The following is a 21,131-nucleotide window of genomic DNA, read 5'->3' as shown; positions in this document are numbered from 1 at the left end:
CAGTCTGTCTGTCTGTCTTCGACTGTTAAGAAGCCTGTTTCTTAGGAACGGGTGGACGTATCTAGTTCAAATTTATCTCAAGTCTTAAGGTGTATGGTCCCTAGGAAGTGGAAAAAATTTTAAGCATCTAAGTTACTTAAATCAAAAGATGCGGCACTTATGTCACATATTTCGATACTACAAATCTTATTCATCAAAAACTACAGGGTGCGTCCTGTTGACCTAGAACATTTGGCAAGAAACGAGGTTTCACAGTACAAGTAACGAAAAAAATCCGAGAGCTGTTAATTTATATTTATATCATATAAAAAATACTTTTTGTCATTTTTTATCCGTCTGTCAGTTTGTCTGTTCGTCTGCTAAGACCCTTTTTCTCTGGAACAGTTCGGCGTATCAAGCGCAAATACGCGAGTTGCTATGGTCTATGGTTACTTGGTGGTGTAAAAATTGTAAGCTTTTAAGTCAATGCAATCAAACGATACGGCAATTTATGTCACATGTTTTGAAAGTCGAAAATTCACTCGTCGAAACCTGTAGGGTGCTTCCCGTTGACTTAGAATCATGAAATTCGGCAAGAAGCAGATTTTCACAGTAGAAGTAAAGTAAAGCATATGAACCTAGTTAAATTGTGATTATATCACGTAAACAACATCTATTGTCATTTAAACATACATCATCATCAGTCAAAAGCAAAACAGACGAAATAACTGAATGCAGTCATAAAACACAAGTTGCAGTCGTGTTTTAGTAAGTAAATGAAAAATGTGTTATTAAATCTTCTCTCTCTACATATATATAATGAAATCCCCTGCTTGCATCCTTTTGTGTGTCTGGGCTAGTCTGGGGAACTACTGTACACATTTTGATACGATCTTGGTACTCCCGGGCCCAACATTTTGCCAATATCGATACCGACAACAGGCAAAATTCGTGGAGATTCTCGGTTCCCAGGATGGGTGAACTATATTTTTGTTCGGAACCCCCTCCCCCTCCCTCCCGCAACACGCACTTGGCCAATCTTTTCCATTTAGTAATATTTCACAAAGAATGCACAGCGAAATCTACAGTAAAGACGAAACATTTCAGAACTTCCCTACCGTTTTAGTTAAAAGCATCGAAGCCGTAAATGCTGCACTGTAAGACGAAAATAGTACAGTACGCTCTCACAAAAGAATTATCTGGTTAGGGAAGATAGGCTGCCACATGAGTATTTACGAAGTGTCTCAGCGGCTAATACACTTTTATTCTGGAGGAGAGGGGTTTAAATTTCAGTCCGGCCATGGTGACACAGATTTTCTGCGGTTTCGGTAAATCTTGTCAGATGAATGCCAGGATGCTACCCCAAGGCAGGGCCATATCTTTCATCCACGTATCACCATCTGCATCTACATAATACTCCGCTACTCACCTAATGGTGTGTGGCGGAGGCAGACCTCGTGGTCTGCCTCTAAAATGACGTCTGTGTGATCTAAATATGATACTGCACCTTTATTTATTTTTTGTTGTTAATTTTATTTTCCACTTCTAGAGTTAATCTTTTTTCGTATGACCTCTGAAGCAATTTGTATATCACCTGTAGTGCCATTCCTAATTTACATATTTTCTTTTGCTGTTTTATTTCGACACTAAATGATTAATCTGCTGTATAGTATTATGGGAAAATATCTGAGTGTGAGGTAATGAACCCTTATGATTGTAGGGGTGACTAGACGGCTAAGTGGAATATGAACACCAACAATCCCATTCTTCCTTAATGAGGACACGAATTTATACTGCAACCGAGAGACTAATTTGGGCTCACTTTCTGTCAGCTGCATTCGCCTGAGCCATATTAGCAGACATACAGGTACTGAGGGGGGGGGGGGGGGGGATGGACCTGAGAGCCGGCGGACCCGGAGTCTCGCAGCACAGAAGAGCGGCGGCGGGCCGTGGGGCCCTCCCACGGCGGATGCCCCAAGTAGGTGACCCGGTCTGCGGCTAACGGTGCCGGCCTGGCTCCCTCCCCCTCCCCTCCCCCTCAGCCACCCCACCACAACCCACCCTTCCGCCTTCCACAAGTCGCCCAGTCACGCCGTCGCATCATTCAGCCCGCTGGTAATGAGTCCCGGCACACTCAAAAACAAAAATGTTGCTCAGTCGCTGAAGCGGATGTTCTTCTGTGCGCTACAAGGCAGATAAGCCCTTTAAAATCACTGTCGTTTAACATAGAATACTGGAAATACACGTCAGTTCTGAACTTATTGTTCCAGAAATTAGTCGGTAGTAATTCATAAAAACAAGCATAACTCTTATTCTTCTACTGGTATTGTAACAGGCTGCAACCGCGAAAGAGCACAGCAACCACTTTGCTGAAATGATTGTGAATTCTTTCACAGGGAGAACATTACAATTTTAGTTACCTTCATAATCTTCGTCTTGTTTCCTTTTTATAGTACTTGCCTTTTAAATGCAAGTAGTCCGTTTGGTGCGATGTATTTGTTGACAATTCTAAAATTTCATTTTCTAGAAATATTTCTGGCCTATATTGTATATACCCATGTTTTCACTGATGGCCGTGGACTTACAATTTTATTGTTATTACTAGCTGACAAACCCGGCATTGCTCGGTTGTTAATTTTGCCAATTCTCTATTAGAAACTAAAACAAAAAAATGAACTATGTTTGTCATGAAGTATCGAAAAAATACATTTCCATGTATTCGGTTCAAATGGCTCTGAGGACTATGGGACACAACTTCTGAGGTCATCAGTCCCCTAGAACTTAGAGATACTTAAACCTAACTAACCTAAGGACATCACACACACCCATGCCCGAGGCAGGATCCGAAACTGCGACCGTAGCGGTCGCGCGGTTCCAGAGTGTAACGCCTAGAACCGCTCGGCCACCCTGGCCGGCCATGTATTCGGGAAAACATCTTTGAAAGTATGAATCAGTCGTACAAAGAAACGTGCATGATGTGCAAATGTACAAGTACACTATCCAAATTAGTAAACACGATCCCGGACAGTTTCTGTACGCGGTTTCGCGTGCCTACGGCGCAATTGTTGGTAACGCTTCTTCATAGCTCTACAGCCGTTTGCACTTCACAATTGACAGCTGTTAAAGTCACTGCCAGATGTCAGAGATTTCCTTAAGTCGACTCTATTGTAGGACTGTTGTAGAAGTACATAAAAATGTATTAAAATTACATGCATCATGCCGCATTTTTTTACGTATCTCTTAAACTATCTCTTAAACTATGTGTCGTACAGCGCTATATTTGTGTATGTGGATTTGTGGATATTGTCATACTGTCAGCGAAAAGTGGTTCAAATGGCTCTGAGCACTATGGGACTTAACTTCTTAGGTCATCAGGCCCCTAGAACTTAGCACTACTTAAACCTAACTAACCTAAGGACATCACACACATTCATGCCCGAGGCAGGATTCGAACCTGCGACCGTAGCCATCGCGCGGTTCCAGACTGTAGCGCCGAGAACCGCTCAGCCACACCGGCCGGCAGGGAAGTATGTTGCGGTTAGAGTTAGTAATAAAGAAGTAATAAATTTAAACGTCCTCCATGGTGCGGCAATTTTTCGCGTATTAACGTCATATCTCCTGAACTATTATAGGTAGGTGGCTCTTACCACTACAGCTATTATTGTCCGTTCGCTTAATGGGAGATGTGGAAAACACAAACACACTTTTTTAAATGTATGGATTATATTGGTTTTCGAATACCCTCCGGCGTTGTTCAATGCCCAGTTTGCATGATTCTCTATCATCATCTCTTACATCTGTTGTCTCATTGCTTTTAGAATTTTCGGTCCCAAGTTTTCCTCAGCCTTCCACGTTTTCTCTGGTCCAATGGTGTCCATAGCATACTCTTCGTAGGTAATTGGACATGAACGTACAATATTGTTTCCATTCGATGTCAGTTGTTAATGACCCTTCTACAGCCGTTCGTAATCGAACCTCTTCGTTACGTACTTTCCTCTCTTCTGGATATTCACGATGACCGTCTGAACACGTCCGTTTTGGTGGCCTCCGACTTCCTCATCTTATTTTTTGTAACTCTCTGTTTGTAGTTTTACAGTTGTAAAAATACAGTGTCAAAGTGAATTTTCCATATAAACACTACGACATGCAGTCATAGTGCTAAACAGATAAATAAGACGCCAGTTTCTTCTGTGTATTAAAAAAAATTACCAGCATATTGTGCTCCTACTGTTATTAAGGTCGTGTTTCTATTTATAAGTTTCTAGTCCCTTCCTTCCTTCGTAGACGTAACCCGCTTCAACTGAATAACCAGAAGGTTCCTTACGTGATGAAAAAAAAGCGAAAATCTCTTGACTTGATAATAAACAACACACTTTTGACGAAAGTAGCGCACAAAATAAATCATTTGCTTTCTTCAAAAGTGAAATATTTTAATTTCCCCAATATTCTTCTTGGTTGTAGCCCGCGAACGTGTTGTAAACGTACCGATGTTTAGGCATCTTCTAAAAGTAACCTTCATCTGGACGTATGCAATGGTACCCGAAAGATTGGTACACTGCAACACGTCTTCGGTCTACAGCCCACAAGAACTTTATAGCGGCGAAACCCACAAACTTATATTTTGATCGATCGTTGTTAATCCTGGTAACAGCTGTTCTTAGTGTACAGCAACGCCACTCGAGAACCACTGACGACATTGTAGTCTTATTGACAACGCCATATAATAGACATAAAATAAAACTTTTGTGGTCGTCTTCGAACCCGCTAATGACTATTTTGAGTAGATTAACAGTGAACGTGTGTTTGTTTTCTTATTTCTGTAATAAATCAGTTGTTTTCTCACGTGGCAGCTGTCTCACCCAGCGATGTAAAGAAAAGAAAGATTGCACTAGTTAAAAGCCTTGTTGCGAAATTCCTGATTACCGAGAATTAGCCTGGAGCTTAAGGATACCTCTAGAAAACTGTTTCAAGAAATTGCCTGGTACAGTGGCAAACTGTAATTAAAGATATGCTGTATTTCCTCAATTCGAGACTGTTGCAACAACTGCCAAACGATTAGCGTCGCAAACTTCGTTTCGGGCCATCACGATTGTGGTGAAAGTTCTGGACGTTTATGCGTAGCTTGTTCTGAAGCACAGTGCGACAGTGCGGAGGTTGCGTACGGATTATTCTTCATTAAATCTCTAGATGTGGATGAGGTTCCAAGCTACCAAAACAACAAAAAGCACAACAGAATGAGTGAAAAGAATGGTGAAATTCTTGAATTTAAATTTCTGCATAGCCTGTTGAAATAGGTAAATCTGTAATTCCTCATGTGTAACAAGATGAATTGGGACCCATGAAGAATCAGTTCGAATGACAAAAAAAAAAGTTCAAATGTGTGTGAAATCTTGTGGGACTTACTGCTAAGGTCATCAGTCCCTAAGTTTACACACTATTGAACCTAAATTATCCTAAAGACAAACACACCCACCCATGCCCGAGGGAGGACTCGAACCTCCGCTGGGACCAGCCGCACAGTCCCTGACTGCAGCGCCCTAGACCGCTCGGGTAATACCGTGCGGCAGTTCGAATGACGAAAAAAAAAATCTGGAACAGATGGTTTCGCTATGACAAACCACCTTAGCGTAAACTCAGCTTTCTATTGGTGAACCCTGGCTCGTAACAGCTTGTGTTGTATCTTCACTACCCTTCTTGTCGCGATATGAGAGTGAAAGCGTCACCAAAAGGGAGTAATCCTAGATCAAGACTACCAACAAGATTGAAGGAACTACTGCTACGGTGGTTCCCTCGCGCGTTGTCTTTCATTTGATAAACATCACCTCGTTAACGCACCACTGCAATTCCGGAAGCAGCCAGTGCTCGCTAATAAATGTAATAATCGTTTCAGCACTTACAAAAATTCAAATGGCTCTGAGCACTATGGGACTTAACATCTGAGGTCATCAGTCCCCTAGAACTGAAAACTACTTTAATCTAAATAACCTAAGGATATCACACACATCCATGCCCGAGGCAGGATTCGAACCTGCGACCGTAGCTGTCGCGCGGTTCCGGACTGAAGCGCCTAGAACCGCTCGTCCACCGCGGCCGGCTCAGCACTTACAGTATGTGCAGTAACATAATTAAGACTGCCTCAGTGTTGCGTTAATCCATAATAACTCGATACTACAAAACAGTTTGTGGGAACATGTTCTTAGAACTACGTTGAATTTCAGATAGAATCAAAGATACTGGAACGATTGTAAAATTTACCGTAAGAGTTGATATGCCAATAAAACTTTCAACTTGGAACAAACTATTTGCTTCAACATATGGCTCTAAATACAGATATGTGGAGGAATATATGACAAGAGTCCGTAGACAGAGAATAAATCATTAGAATGGAACTACGAAATAAAATAAAACAAATAACAAATAAACTTTCAAAATATCTTATTTATCGTAATGTCGACATTTTGTTTATGGAGAGAGCGTAAATAACTTCCGATATACCCAGAGTAGCTTAACATCACTACGAAGAATAAAATCATAAAAGGCAAAACCTTCGTAGGTATCTAATGAAAACGCGGTCCATGTACCCTTTTATTATAAGAGTCTCAAATTTCTTGGCTGTGTTTATTGCAGTAATCACGCAGGTAATGAATAGCAATGAACTATAAGTCCAAACGTCAACTATAATATAGCAGTGACAGCTTATTCTCTAAGTAGCATGTCACGAAGGCTACAGAAGACATTAAAGCTTAATCGTAAGACAGTTGGAGTGCAACACTGTCCAAAACTGAAGCCAAAAAAAGTACAACATACGCATTTAAGAAAACGTCACAAAAAAGGAAATGTTCACAATGACCAAATACGTGGTAGGGAAAATTGTAATCCTTAATTGCCTCACGTGCTTGGTAACGATGTGGCACTCTCCCTACGTGCCGTCGTGTGCATTGTCCAGAGGTTTGCAGAGTACACGTGCAGACGTACAAGAGCAGCAGTGTGTGTGTGGTCTGTGATCTAGGCCGGAACCGCTTCGAATCGTCCGAGGATTCAGTCTTCCAAACCAAGGTCCTGACAGCGCTATTGTGGCATCAGGTTGTAGCTTCATCAAAATGGTTCAAATGGCTCTGAGCACTATGGGACTTAACATCTGTGGTCATCAGTCCCCTAGAACTTAGAACTGCTTAAACCTAACTAACCTAAGGACATCACACACATCCATGCCCGAGGCAGGATTCGAACCTTCGACCGTAGCGGTCATTCGGTTGCAAACTGAAGCGCCTAGAACCGCACGGCCACACCGGCCGGCTAGCTTCATCAAGAGATTTCGTTCTGCTCATACAGACGGAGCCAACACGGCTGATATTACGGGTCTGTTAAACCGCTAGTGTTCAGAATGGAATTTTGTATTCTGTCGCAAAGGTCTTCGCTGATTTGCCGGGGGACGTCTGGCAGGAAATAGGAAATCCCGAATATTTTAGATTTAAGTAAAAGCGTACCTTATTAGACTCTCCTGAATCATAACAATAATACTGTGACTCAGGCGACGGTGATACTGCGGTTTATATTAAACAGGTACTTGTACTAAATTTTCAGTGTGTAGGCAGCTGGTAGTTTTCTGTGTAAAATTACATAAATCCATATATATTATAATATGTAAGTGTGTCTGTTCCACATCTCCTCCTACACCACTGGACAGATTTCAACCATATCACTTACTGTATGAATATTATCGTTGTGGGGGCAATAAACGCATACCTATCAAAGGTGTGAAAAGTAGAGTAGCCCACGACGCGCAAATACTCATGCTTTCGTCATCCACTATTTGAGAATGAGAGCATTTAGATACTTGCAACAAAACTTTACTCAAAATTTCAAATCTTTACGAAACTCCTTCTCGCCGGCGATCCCCAAAAATGTTGACAGGAAAAAAATTGATCGCCTGCTACATTTTCGCTATTCATGCAGTAAAACTACCACATGCAGCATGACGTTTTAATTTATTACTTTTTTACTACTAACTGTATTCGCGACGCAACTTGCAGATAGTATCCGCATGTGCCGATGAATGTACCAAAAAAGAAAGAAAAACACACATCATTGTACGACACATAGTTTAGGACTCGTGATAAACTGCCTCATCAAGCAAGACGGTTTAATGTATTATTTATTTGCTTCTGAAGCTACTCACAACACACTTGGTAGACGGTAGCTACGTAGATCATCGGACTACCTGGTAAATTATACCCGCGCGGGATTAGCCGAGCGGTATAAGGAGCTGCAGTCATGGACTGTGCGACTGGTCCCGGCGGAGGTTCGAGTCCTCCCTCGGGCATGGGTGTGTGTGTTTGTCCTTAGGATAATTTAGATTAAGTGGTGCGTAAGCTTAGAGCCTGATGACCTTAGCAGTTAAGTCCCATGAGATTTCACACACATTTGAACATTCTGGAAAATTATATCATTGAACAGCACGTTTTTCAGGGGATACCATGTCATAAACATTAGGCTGCGTGAAACAAAAAAAGAAACTGCAGGGCGAAATTCTCTGGAGATAAAGACGAAATATTTGTACAAATACGTGTGAAATGTGTTAAATAGGTGTGAAATGTATCTGACAGGTGCGTAAGCGCGCGAACCCAAGGGTAGAAACTCATCTTAAACCAATGGAACTATATCAACCAAATTTGGTACACATATTAGTTACAGTCTGCAAATAAATACTGCGGGGGTAAGCACCATCAGCCTCCTTCTGAGAGGAGTGTGATAACGTGGTGACAGAAGGAGGAATGATGAGATAGAGCGTAAGGAGGAAGGAGGAGATGGCCACTGTTAGGGGGCAGGGGAGATGGAAAGAGAAATGAAAGAGGAGGAGATGAGCAGACAGAGGGTGAGGAGTAGATAGATAGAGAGAATGGAGACAGACGGCATTGGAGAGGGTAGGGGTAGAGGAGGAAGGAACAGACTGACAAAGAGAGGGGGAGAAGGAGGAGATTGACATAGAGTGGGTGCTGGTGGAGGTGGACAGAGAGAGTGTGTGAAACAGATGGTCAGGGAGGGGGTGAAGGAGGAGAAGCTCAGAAAGAGGGGGAGAAGGAGGAGATGGACATAGAGTGGGTGGTGGTGGAGGTGGACAGAGAGAGTGTGTGGAACAGATGTTCAGGGAGGGGGTGAAGGAGGAGAAGCTCAGAAAGAGGGGGAGAAGGAGGAGATGGACAGAGTGGGTGGTGGTGGAGGTGGACAGAGAGAGTGTGTGGAACAGATGGTCAGGGAGGGGGTGAAGGAGGAGAAGCTCAGAAAGAGGGGGAGAAGGAGGAGATGGATGTAGAATGGGTGGTGGTGGAGGTGTACAGAGAGAGTGTGTGGAACAGATGGTCAGCGAGGGGGTGAAGGAGGAGAAGCTCAGAAAGAGGGGGAGAAGGAGGAGATGGACATAGAGTGGGTGGTGGTGGAGGTGGACAGAGAGAGTGTGTGGAACAGATGGTCAGGGAGGGGGTGAAGGAGGAGAAGCTCAGAAAGAGGGGGAGAAGGAGGAGATGGACAGAGTGGGTGGTGGTGGAGGTGGACAGAGAGAGTGTGTGGAACAGATGGTCAGGGAGGGGGTGAAGGAGGAGAAGCTCAGAAAGAGGGGGAGAAGGAGGAGATGGACATGGAGTGGGTGGTGGTGGAGGTGGACAGAGAGAGTGTGTGGAACAGATAGTCAGGGGGGGGGGGTGAAGGAGGAGAAGCTCAGAAAGAGGGGGAGGAGGAGGAGATGGACATAGAGTGGGTGGTGGTGGAGGTGGACAGAGAGAGTGTGTGGAACAGATGTTCAGGGAGGGGGTGAAGGAGGAGAAGCTCATAAAGAGGGGGAGAAGGAGGAGATGGACATAGAGTGGGTGGTGGTGGAGGTGGACAGAGAGAGTGTGTGGAACAGATGGTCAGGGAGGGGATGAAGGAGGAGAAGCTCAGAAAGAGGGGGAAGGAGGAGATGGACTAATTGAAGGTAGTATGCATATCCGGGCAATGACGGGTAATCAGCTTTGTAGAAAATGCAAACGAACCTGAGTAATGTAAGAAGAACGGCCACAGATTTTGTCTACATAGCTGTTTTTGTGTATTACAATGGTGATCTGTAAGTAACTACAGTAATTGTCAAAGTCTGCATATTAGCACTCATCGTAACCGATTATTAGTATATGTTTAAAAAGCAGCCTCAGGGGCAGCTTTTACCAGTTAATGCAAGGTCTAGGTCTTACAACATTCCTCAGAGCTATACTTTGCGGGGATTTGGGGAGCATGATGAGCGAACGAATGAATGAGCGCTAGAGGGGGATTTTTCCTTGGTTGGGGACCGCAGTCATAACCACATTTTAAATGTAATTATTGCCGCCATATATGAGTGTAAGTAGTCTTTATTTATATATTTCACTATCGCGATTTCGGTTGTGGAGCCATTTTCAAGCGCAAGGTGAAAAAAGTCAGTAAGTATGAGACGTGGCTGGACCCGGTTCGTGGTTACCACGGCACTGTGTTGACCAGCGTTATAACAGCACAACACGTTAAAGCGTGGCTGCTGTGCGTAATGTTAGCTGTAATCGGTGGGCACTGAGTTCTCATCCACATCTTACGATGAGACGTCTGGTACACATGTCCACATATGTTTTGCAGCATTTGTACGACGATGTCATGACACTGGGGCATGTCTGATATTTACTGACTTTTCTCATCTTGCACTAGAAAATTTTCTACAACCAAAATAGCGATAGTGAAATAAAAAAAAAAACACAGTAATAAAATCTTACAGTCAAATGGCGGCAATGATTTAATTTAAAAACTAGCACAAGAACTCCGGAAAGTTTTCAATTTTAGGGCAATTTCATCAGCTTCTCTACTTCGTGTTGTTTATTGTCTTTGGAGCAACCAACATACTGTCTAGAAAGCGTTCAAAATTTTGTTGGAGTACAGTAATAGTGTTGGTCGATACATACTGGAATGCAGCTGACGATTTCACTCAGTGAGCAATAAGCATTGTGGTCATACTTTTAAGTTGTAACAGATAACTGTTTGCCACTTCAGTTACACATTATTACCTCCTACTGCCGAACTGAAAACGCCGGATACTAATTTTGAGGCTAGCAACTAGCATACACGTAAAGCTTACGATCGTTAAATTTCGCGGAAAACAAACTAAACTGACTGTTCAAAAATGGTTCAAATGGCTCTGAGCACTATGGGACTTAACATCTATGGTCATCAGTCCCCTAGAACTTAGAACTACTTAACCCTAACTAACCTAAGGACAGCACACAATACCCAGCCATCACGAGGCAGAGAAAATCCCTGACCCCGCCGGGAATCGAGCCCGGGAACCCGGGCGTGGGAAGCGAGAACGCTACCACGCGACCACGAGATGCGGGCTAAACTGACTGTTAACAAACGTTGGTGCTATCATTTTGCACGTTCATCAACGCAAAGGTTGCAGTTCTGGAAAGGAGAGTAAATCACTAGTAATTACCTGGGCTGTGTGTAATCTGCGTCAAATGCTTATGCAGTCGAAGAGAATCGAAGCATCGTCACTTGAGGCTTTCAGAAAGTGATCAGTTTTTCTGAATACCTGATACTTGAGGAAACAGTACACATGTCAGTGACACACTCAGTGGTACGTAGAATGGCCTGAAGGTCCGGCCCGGGACATGAGAAAGTTAAAGTGTAAGTCGGAGTGGGATTCCGTCAAAAGTGAACGATGAATGGATGGCTATTTGACTAGAGAGAAAAAGTTTCCCACGATGACAGCATCTGGGCTTCCATGATAGTGACGAAGTCAAGAATCTGTCAGCGGCTGCTTACCATCATGGAAGGGACGGTTATGGTAAGTATCTTAGCAACAGACACAATTTTATACAAATCAGTATAAATCTCTTCAGTACTGATCTGTATACATCTAGCATTCGTTTGTATGCTTTTAAAGTCCTGTGTCATATATTTATATTTATGACATGCACAACACATTTTAATTAATGACTAATGCAACAGGGTGGCTTAAACCATTGTAACGCTTCATCCGTGATGATGGTCCATGACCGAAACTGGTAGATGTCTGGGTTTAAAATAAAAACAGCTTATGGTTCAAATATGCATTTTATACATTACACAAATCAGTTCGTAACTTCTTTTTATGTTACATCGGAATTTATGTTTCGCACGAGTTTGTAATTTTCGTGACTAAGATGGTATGCAACCTTGTAACGTCACCATAGTCACAATGATGAATGTTGACGATGCATTCTCTTACTCTTATTCTGCTGCGTTGATTATATCTAGCAAATGAAAATGCTGTGTCGGATCGGTTCTAGGCGCTACAGTCTGGAACCGCGCGACCGCTGCGGTCGCAGGTTCGAATCCTCCCTCGGGCATGGATGTGTGTGATGTCATTAGGTTAGTTAGGTTTAAGTAGTTCTAAGTTCAAGGGGACTGATGACCTCAGAAGTTAAGTCCCATAGTGCTCAGAGGCATTTGAACCATTTGTCGGATCGGAAACAGTGCGCTACTAATTGTGTCGTAGGATTGCCTCTGTAGTTTCAAAGAGAAAGGAAGAACGTCTGACATGTGTTAAGTCGATGACGTAAGAGACAGCGTACTGCCTCTGAAGGCAGGGCTCTGAGTTCAAACCTCGGTCTGGTACGGAATTTTAAATTGTCGCGAAAGTCGATTTGTGAGTTGAATATCTATTTTACTTTGCTGCTCTTTCCTTGTGTAATTTTTCCTGTACTCGTCTCTGTCCCCACTGCATTTGATGATTTATTATTTTAGATTGATATTTAGTTCGATTTTGCAATTTATCGATTAACGGAATTTTATGATGATTATATTGTCACACAGGAGCAGCATTGGCGTCAGAACAGCCAAACGGAGGCCACCGCGTGAGCGGGTTGAATGTCTGAGCGGCCCCGGCGTGTCCTCCAGACAGGAGTGGCTAGGCAGGCTGACTGACCACCTCACCATCTCCATCTTTATCTGCCAAACCCGGTGGTACAGTCACGCTCGAGGCCTAAGTGGTTTCTGGATTTATGGCTTTGCTTGTCCATGTCAGACCAGGCAGGAACAAGGTGAAATTCATCCCCAAGAAGATGACTACAGCAGCGAGTATCATTTGTCTAAGGTTTTTGTTTTTATTTGTTTTATTTTTTTAAATTCTATTTTCTCGTCGAGAGCCTTCTGAGGGGTACTCATATGAATTTTTCTTTATAATATTCTCTTATGCACCATCGTTTACGAAATTCTAAAACGAAAAAAAATTCTGTGACTGAAATACGTTTCCTACATTACTACACAATTTTTTGGAATTACAGAAGTGTACATGCATATGCCCTTTTAGTGTGGCGTGGAGACTCCACCTTGTCAGTCAGAACCTGCAAATTTAGTGGGTTAGACCAAAAGAAGATCTGAAAATGTTCACTGGGAATATCCATTCCCGTCCCTTTATGCGAAACCACAAAACGGCAGCCAAGTGGCCGGAGAACAGTGACGAACAAGGTACTGACCAACAACTGCAGTGAAAACCATGATAGTTAAACAGATGTGACAAGGAAGTAAGGTTCCAGCTTTTCTTCGAAGAATCAATGCAAACTTTTAATCTGCAACCAGTCACTTTTCTCCGCAGAGCTATCACCCAAGCGCGTTTCGAAGTCACATTTCGTTTGTAGGGGATAACTATTTCTTTATATTCAGCACATGAAGACGATACCTCCACAAGCCGTGTGGTGGATCGAAAATTAAACGAGAAACGGGCAGTTCTTGGGGGCTTGATTTCATTGTTAGTGTCGCATTCACCAACGATAGTTCGATATCGAAGTGAAGGCCTCGTACTCAGAAGTATCAACATTCAAATTCTGGAAAAGCCTTCTCCAATTTGATTCTCTACTGTTTCTCTAAATATTTACCGAGCGAGGTGGCGCAGTGGTTTGCACACTGGACTCGCTTTCGGGAGGACGACGGTTCAATCCCGCGTCCGGCCATCCTCATTTAGGTTTTCCGTGATTTCTCTAAATCGCTCCCAGCAAATGCCGGGATGGTTCCTTTGAAAGGGCACGACCGACTTCCTTCCCCGTCCGTCCCTAATCCGATGAGATCGATGACCTCGTAGGTAGGTCTCTGCCCCCAAACAACCCAAGCCCATCTAAATATTCTCTGGCGATGCTGGTATTCTTCCTTCGATGATGACGATGATGATGTTTGGTCTGTGGGGCGCTCAATTGCGCAGTTATCAGCGCCCGTACAAATTCCCAACCTTTGCTCAGTCCAATCTCGCCACTCTCATGAGTGATGATGAAATGATGAGGATAACACAAACACCCAGTCATCTCGAGGCAGGTGAGAATCTCTGACCCCGCCGGGAATCGAACCCGGTCTTCCTTCGAAATGGTCCCATCAAGCGCCTTTTCAGTCCTTGTCCTAGCGAGCTAGTCCTCTGAGCTTACCTCATTCTCAACAAGACATTAAACAGTGACGTTGCTTTTTCCTTTCAACGTGTCAAGTTGGGTCTGAGGCCAGGGAAGAAACTTTCAACGAAGGAAGTGAAGGGACGGTGTGAGAGTCAGCTCCACAACTCTTCTGGAGCGGATCTGCCGCCGGGCTTCACGCCCGTATGCAGCAGAATGATCATCATTAATGGAACTTAACCCTTTGGATCCGTATGACGTTGCCTGGGTAGCTGCAATTTGATACGGGAAAATGGCAGACAAACTTTTTATTGGGAACAATACGCCAACCCACTCACTTTCAAACCTAATGTGTGTCGTATTTCCTGTCGCCGTGAAATGACGACAGTTCTTACTTCAAGGTACTCTCAGTCAGATATGAAATATCGGATATGAAATATCAGATTTGTTAATCCTTATGTCATCAGACTATAAAAATTTGAGTTGTACAACAATGTCATTAACTCCTAGGATGCGAAACGATGGTATATTTTTATAAAATGAACACCGTTTTATTTACTAAAGAAATATTTGTTTAAACGCTTATCTAAGATTTTACACAATACTACGTATTTTGGCGAGTCTGAGAGGTAGGGGATTCGAGACAACTACTTTGTAACAGAGGAAGACCAGCAACGGCCTGTTCGAACTAGAAGAGGAGTGCTGACCAAGCCCCTATGGAGGCGCTAATGACCGCCTGACAAACAACGCGCTGGTGGTGCCTGCGGTCCTCTGGTGCAGCCGACGAGTAGGAAAACACGTTCCCTTCCAAAACGGAAGTGCGTCACGGAGCAGCTGAGCACTGGAAATGCCAAACGTTCTAACAATATGCCAAATCTCACATTTGTTAGGAGTAACCAACAGTTTATCTCTTTTTGTACACAACTTATTTGTACCCAAAAAATTGAGAAGGTAATTTTGAGACCACAGAAATACGTTAATTATCTCGTCAGTGCAAAAAATAATGGAAGAAATTAGAAAATAAATAGTTATTAACCCTAGATTACTAAACCCTTGTAAAACTTGCGGTAGCAGTAGGCTATAAAACATTTTGTTCTTAATATAGTATGTAACATGCCATTAGAGATCTAATAATTGAAATTAACTAATGCGTAACCTATAAACTATGACTTCCTTTGAATCAATATGGAATAGTACACCTTACGATTACAAATTACGATGGTTTAGTAGCAATGTTACATTTTCCACCCTTTAGTGTCCTAGAGTTAAGAATGTTTTACGTGCTGTACTAAGGAACTAACTGGCTCTAACTTCCAATAAACAAGTTTTTGTCCAAGTGCCATTAATACTAACGGCCTATGTTTCATTTATGATACTACAAGTATAATATTGCTGTAGAACACTGAAAAAGAAAAATAATCTTTCACTTTTTAAAAATTTTTTTTTCATGGACAAATGTGTAGAGCAATACCAAGATTAAAGATAAAGTTCGTAAAGTGTCTTCAATGAAGTTTTATTAACAATGTGCCCGCATCTCGTGATCGTGCGGTAGCGTTCTCGCTTCCCACGCCCGGGTTCCCGGGTTCGATTCCCGGCGGGGTCAGGGATTTTCTCTGCCTCGTGATGGCTGGGTGTTGTGTGATGTCCTTAGGTTAGTTAGGTTTAAGTAGTTCTAAGTTCTAGGGGACTGATGACCTAAGATGTTAAGTCCCATAGTGCTCAGAGCCATTATTAACAATGTCAGTCCCTAGTTTAAATTATGGTAGATAAGCATGGGTAATGGGGAAGAAGTACATCAAATACGAGTACAAGCAGCAAAAATGAGATTTTTAGCATCGGCAAAGGGATATACAAACAGAACAGGAGCTAAACATCTTTGCCCTCAATGACGAGCTAACCGACTCATCTTTGTCCTAGATGACAAGATAACCGACTATGGGAAGAATGGGAAAATAATAAGAATAGGATGGAAGAAAATCGGCTACCACGACTGGAAAGGTCTTACGAAATAAGGGTTTGATAAGACGTTGGTCTACCGAGAAAAAGATGGAAGGAGGCTGGAACCTGTCAAAGCCAAATGCTTGAAGAAAAGAAGAAGAGGAAGAGGAAGAAGAAGCTGCAGGCAGTAGGTGGAGAACGGAGTTATAACCCTCTTAGATTGTTTGCAGATAATGCTATCACTTACCACTTAGTAAAGTAATCTGAAGATCCGAACCAATTGGAGAACGATTTAGACAAGATACCTGTATGTTGCGAAAATTGGCAACGGACAGAACAACGAAAAGTGTGAGGTCGCTCACATGAGTACTGAATGGAATCCGTTAAATGACAGTTGAACATGATAAATCGCACAAATTTCAAGACTTTCAATTCAACTACATATTTAGGGATAATAATTACGTACAGTCTAAACTGAAATGGTAATGCTGTGGGGATTGCGAACCAAAGACTGCGTTTCATTGACAAGACGTTAGAGTATGCGACAGGTGTACTAAAGAAACTGCCTGTATTACGCGTGTCAGTCCTCTGCTGGAGTACTGCAGCGGAGGTTCAAGTCCTCCCTCGGGCATGGGTGTGTGTGTTTGTCCTTTTTTAGGTTAAGTAGTGTGTAAGCTTAGGGACTGATGACCTTGGTAGTTAAGTCCCATGAGATTTCACTCACATTTGAACATTTTTGAACAGTACTGCAGCGCGGGGTCCTTACCAGGTAGGATTGAGAAGGACATCGAAGAATGGCATCTCGTTTTGTTTTATGACGTACTAGGCGAGAGAGTGTCACAACTATGATACGCGAGTTGAGGTGGAAATCGTTAAAAACACGGCGGTTCTTGTTGTTACGAGATCTTTTCCCGAAATCTGAATCACCAGATATTTGCTCCGAATGCTAAAATATTTTGTTGATGCCAGCATACAAAGGGAGCAATTATCATAATAATAAAATAAGAGGGAGTAGATCTCGCATCGGAAGATTTAAATGTTCGTTTTTCCCGTACGCTGTTCGAGAGTGGAACGGTAGAGAAATAGTCTGAAGGTGGTTTGATGAACCCCCTGCCAGACTTGCAAAGTATTCGTGTAAATGAAGAAGCGCCACTTGGCTGAGCCCGTCCGACTGCAGACGACGGTTTTTGGATGAGTGGGCGTTGTTTCTAGAAACAAAGCAGAACAAACCATTGAGACATTACATTAGTTTCCACTGAGTAAGATATTTAGACTTTGACAGAGGTTGGTTGCTGCAGAACCGTTTGGAAATTAACTCCATATCGGTATTCAGGAGGACCTGAAATCCGAAACCAGTGGAGATTCATCACCTTACACAGTTGTTTATGGACGTTATCGATTGCGAATCACTTAGACTTAATTTTTAAGGTACAATTCGAGATGAAGCTGTAGCTCCACCAAAGACTGTTTCTCGTAAATGTGTTGTTGGATGAGCCCAGTAATTGCAGCGACTCCCTGGTGAGGAAGCACCCACGGGCGGTGAGCCGGGTGTGGTGTCGGTAGCAGTCAGCTGTAAGCTGTGCGGCCACTTTCTAGCACCGCCTCGCCCTGACATTGCCACTGCGCCGCACCACGCCGCGCCAGCCACGCCCTCACACATCAGCGGACTCAGCTTCACCTTTACAGACACAGGTTTGCAGTCCGTAAGAAGTCCAAAATTGCTGCTGGCTAGTCCGCAACAAAACAAGACTCAACTCTTTGTCCTTTATATAAAAGCGATGAAAGGAGTCCTTGTCCACTGCTCCATACAGGAGTCGTAATCAAGCGCAAAACTCTACGTTTTCTGCAATAACAATAATAATAATTATTATTATTATTATTATTATTAATAAAAAGTAAAAAGAACATTGTGAACGTGCTCATGAGACAGTTCAAATGTAGACAGCAGTGGTGACCACCCATATTTGGTAACACACAGGAGGAATGGGGTTCAAATGGCTCTGAGCACTATGGCACTTAACTGCTGAGGTCATCAGTCCCCTAGAACTTAGAACTACTTAAACCTAACTAGCCTACGGACATCACACACATCCATGCCCGAGGCAGGATGCGAACCTGCGACCGTAGTGGTCGCGCGTTTCCAGACTGAAGCGCCTAGAACCGTTCGGCCACACCGGCCGGCGAGAAGATTGCAACCCATTTATTTCCTGAACATTCACGCAGTGGAAACGAGGTTTTCGGCAAGGCAAGGCCGCTGGACCTGATGGGATACAAGTTCGATTTTACACAGAGTACGCGAAGGAACTTGCCCCCCTTCTTGCAGCGGTGTACCGTAGGTCTCTAGAAGAGCGTAGCGTTCCAAAGGATTGGAAAAGGGCACAGGTCATCCCCGTTTTCAAGAAGGGACGTCGAACAGATGTGCAGAACTATAGACCTATATCTCTAACGTCGATCAGTTTTATAATTTTGGAACACGTATTATGTTCGAGTATAATGACTTTTCTGGAGACTAGAAATCTACTCTGTAGGAATCAGCATGGGTTTCGAAAAAGACGGTCGCGTGAAACCCAGCTCGCGCTATTCGTCCACGAGACTCAGAGGGCCATAGACGCGGGTTCACAGGTAGATGCCGTGTTTCTTTACTTCCGCAAGCCGTTCGATACAGTTCCCCACAGTCGTTTAATGAACAAATTAAGAGCATATGGACTATCAGACCAATTGTGTGATTGGATTGAAGAGTTCCTAGATAACAGAACGCAGCATGTCACTCTCAATGGAGAGAAGTCATCCGAAGTAAGAGTGATTTCGGGTGTGCCGCGGGGGAGTGTCATAGGACCGTTGCTATTCACAATATACATAAATGACCTTGTGGATGACATCGGAAGTTCACTGAGGCTTTTTGCAGATGATGCTGTGGTGTATCGAGAGGTTGTAACAATGGAAAATTGTACTGAAATGCAGGAGGATCTGCAGCGAATTGACGCATGGTGCAGGGAATGGCAATTCAATCTCAATGTAGAAAAGTGTAATGTGCTGCGAATACATAGAAAGATAGATCCCTTATCATTTAGCTACAAAATAGCAGGTCAGCAACTGGAAGCAGTTAATTCCATAAATTATCTGGGAGTACGCATTAGGAGTGATTTAAAATGGAATGATCATATAAAGTTGATCGTCGGTAAAACAGATGCCAGACTGAGATTCATTGGAAGAATCCTAAGGAAATGCAATCCGAAAACAAAGGAAGTAGGTTACACTACGCTTGTTCGCCCACTGCTTGAATACTGCTCAGCAGTGTGGGATCCGTACCAGATAGGGTTGATAGAAGAGATAGAGAGGATCCAAAGGAGAGCAGCACGCTTTGTTACAGGATCATTTAGTAATCGCGAAAGCGTTACGGAGATGATAGATAAACTCCAGTGGAAGACTCTGCAGGAGAGACGCTCAGTAGCTCGGTACGGGCATTTGTTAAAGTTTCGAGAACATACATTCACCGAAGAGTCAAGCAGTATATTGCTCCCTCCTACGTATATCTCGCGAAGAGACCATGAGGATAAAATCAGAGAGATTAAGGCCCACACAGAAGCATACCGACAATCCTTCTTTCCACGAACAATACGAGACTGGAATAGAAGGGAGAAATTGGCCATAAATTAAGAAAAATATTCGCTCCCACGACACGGCAGATATAAAATCATCTTCCTTTAAAAATATCAGTGAATAATAATGGCAGCACGTCATATTCAATACAATCATTACGACTCAGTGACATGTGTTGATCTTTTATATACCAAAGTAAATCTGTTTTTGTTGAATATGACGTGCTCCCACTGTTATTTACTGATATTTTTACAAGACGATTGTTTTACATTTGGCGTTTTGTGGGGAGCGAATATTTTTCTTAATTTATGGTCAATTTTGAGGGTGATGTCCTGCAATATATGTTAATGACATAAACTCAATGACTTGAAAATGGCATAAAAGGCCGAAACCGGGTCGTAATTAAATAAACAACAATACAGTCGCCGGCCGGAGTGGTCGAGCGGTTCTAGGCGCTACAGTCTGGAACCGCACGACCGCTACGTTCGCAGGTTCGAATCCTGCCTCGGGCATTGATGTGTGTGATGTCCTTAGGTTAGTTAGGTTTAAGTAGTTCTAAGTTCTAGGGGACTGATGACCTCAGAAGTTAAGTCCCATAGTGCTCAGAGCCATTTTTTGAACAATACAGTCAAATGGTGGTGTATTCATTTAAAAATTATTGTATGACTGTTGCTCAGCAACATCAAAAATAAAATGGTTGTATAGGAATATTGTAAAGCCTCAATAACCCTCTCTGCTTAAGCTACCAAAACTCGCTGGAATGACTTACACTATAAGAACCATTTTTAATGGAACATTTTTCCTCTGGACAGTATGCATATGAGATAAATGCAGTGATATGTGTCTTTTGTAGACCTCACAAGAATTTACGGAGCAAAAATACATTCATTGTGGGGGTTGTTGTGCATCTGCTGGAACTGGTTGAATGCTGATTTGCTTCAGCCATCAAAAACATCACCGCAGACGTTCTCGAGAGGGTTTTGAACTACCACTTAGTTGCTCGTCCAATTACAGATGAAGTTCGTGACGAATGCGGCTGCAGTCACTCATCAAACTTTAAGCTAGACTTTTTGAGATCGAGCTACGATCGTGTTTTTATCTTCAATGTTGGTGCCAATATAGCCTTCGAACCAGACCGAGAATTTTTAATAATTCTTACACTGATCAACTTATAATCTATGGGACGTCGTTCGAATTAGTCCACAAAAA

This window comes from Schistocerca americana, chromosome 2 (assembly GCF_021461395.2).
Source record: "Schistocerca americana isolate TAMUIC-IGC-003095 chromosome 2, iqSchAmer2.1, whole genome shotgun sequence".
NCBI lineage: Eukaryota > Metazoa > Arthropoda > Insecta > Orthoptera > Acrididae > Schistocerca > Schistocerca americana.
The sequence above is the reverse complement of the archived record's forward strand: the minus strand, read 5'-3'. Positions refer to the sequence as shown.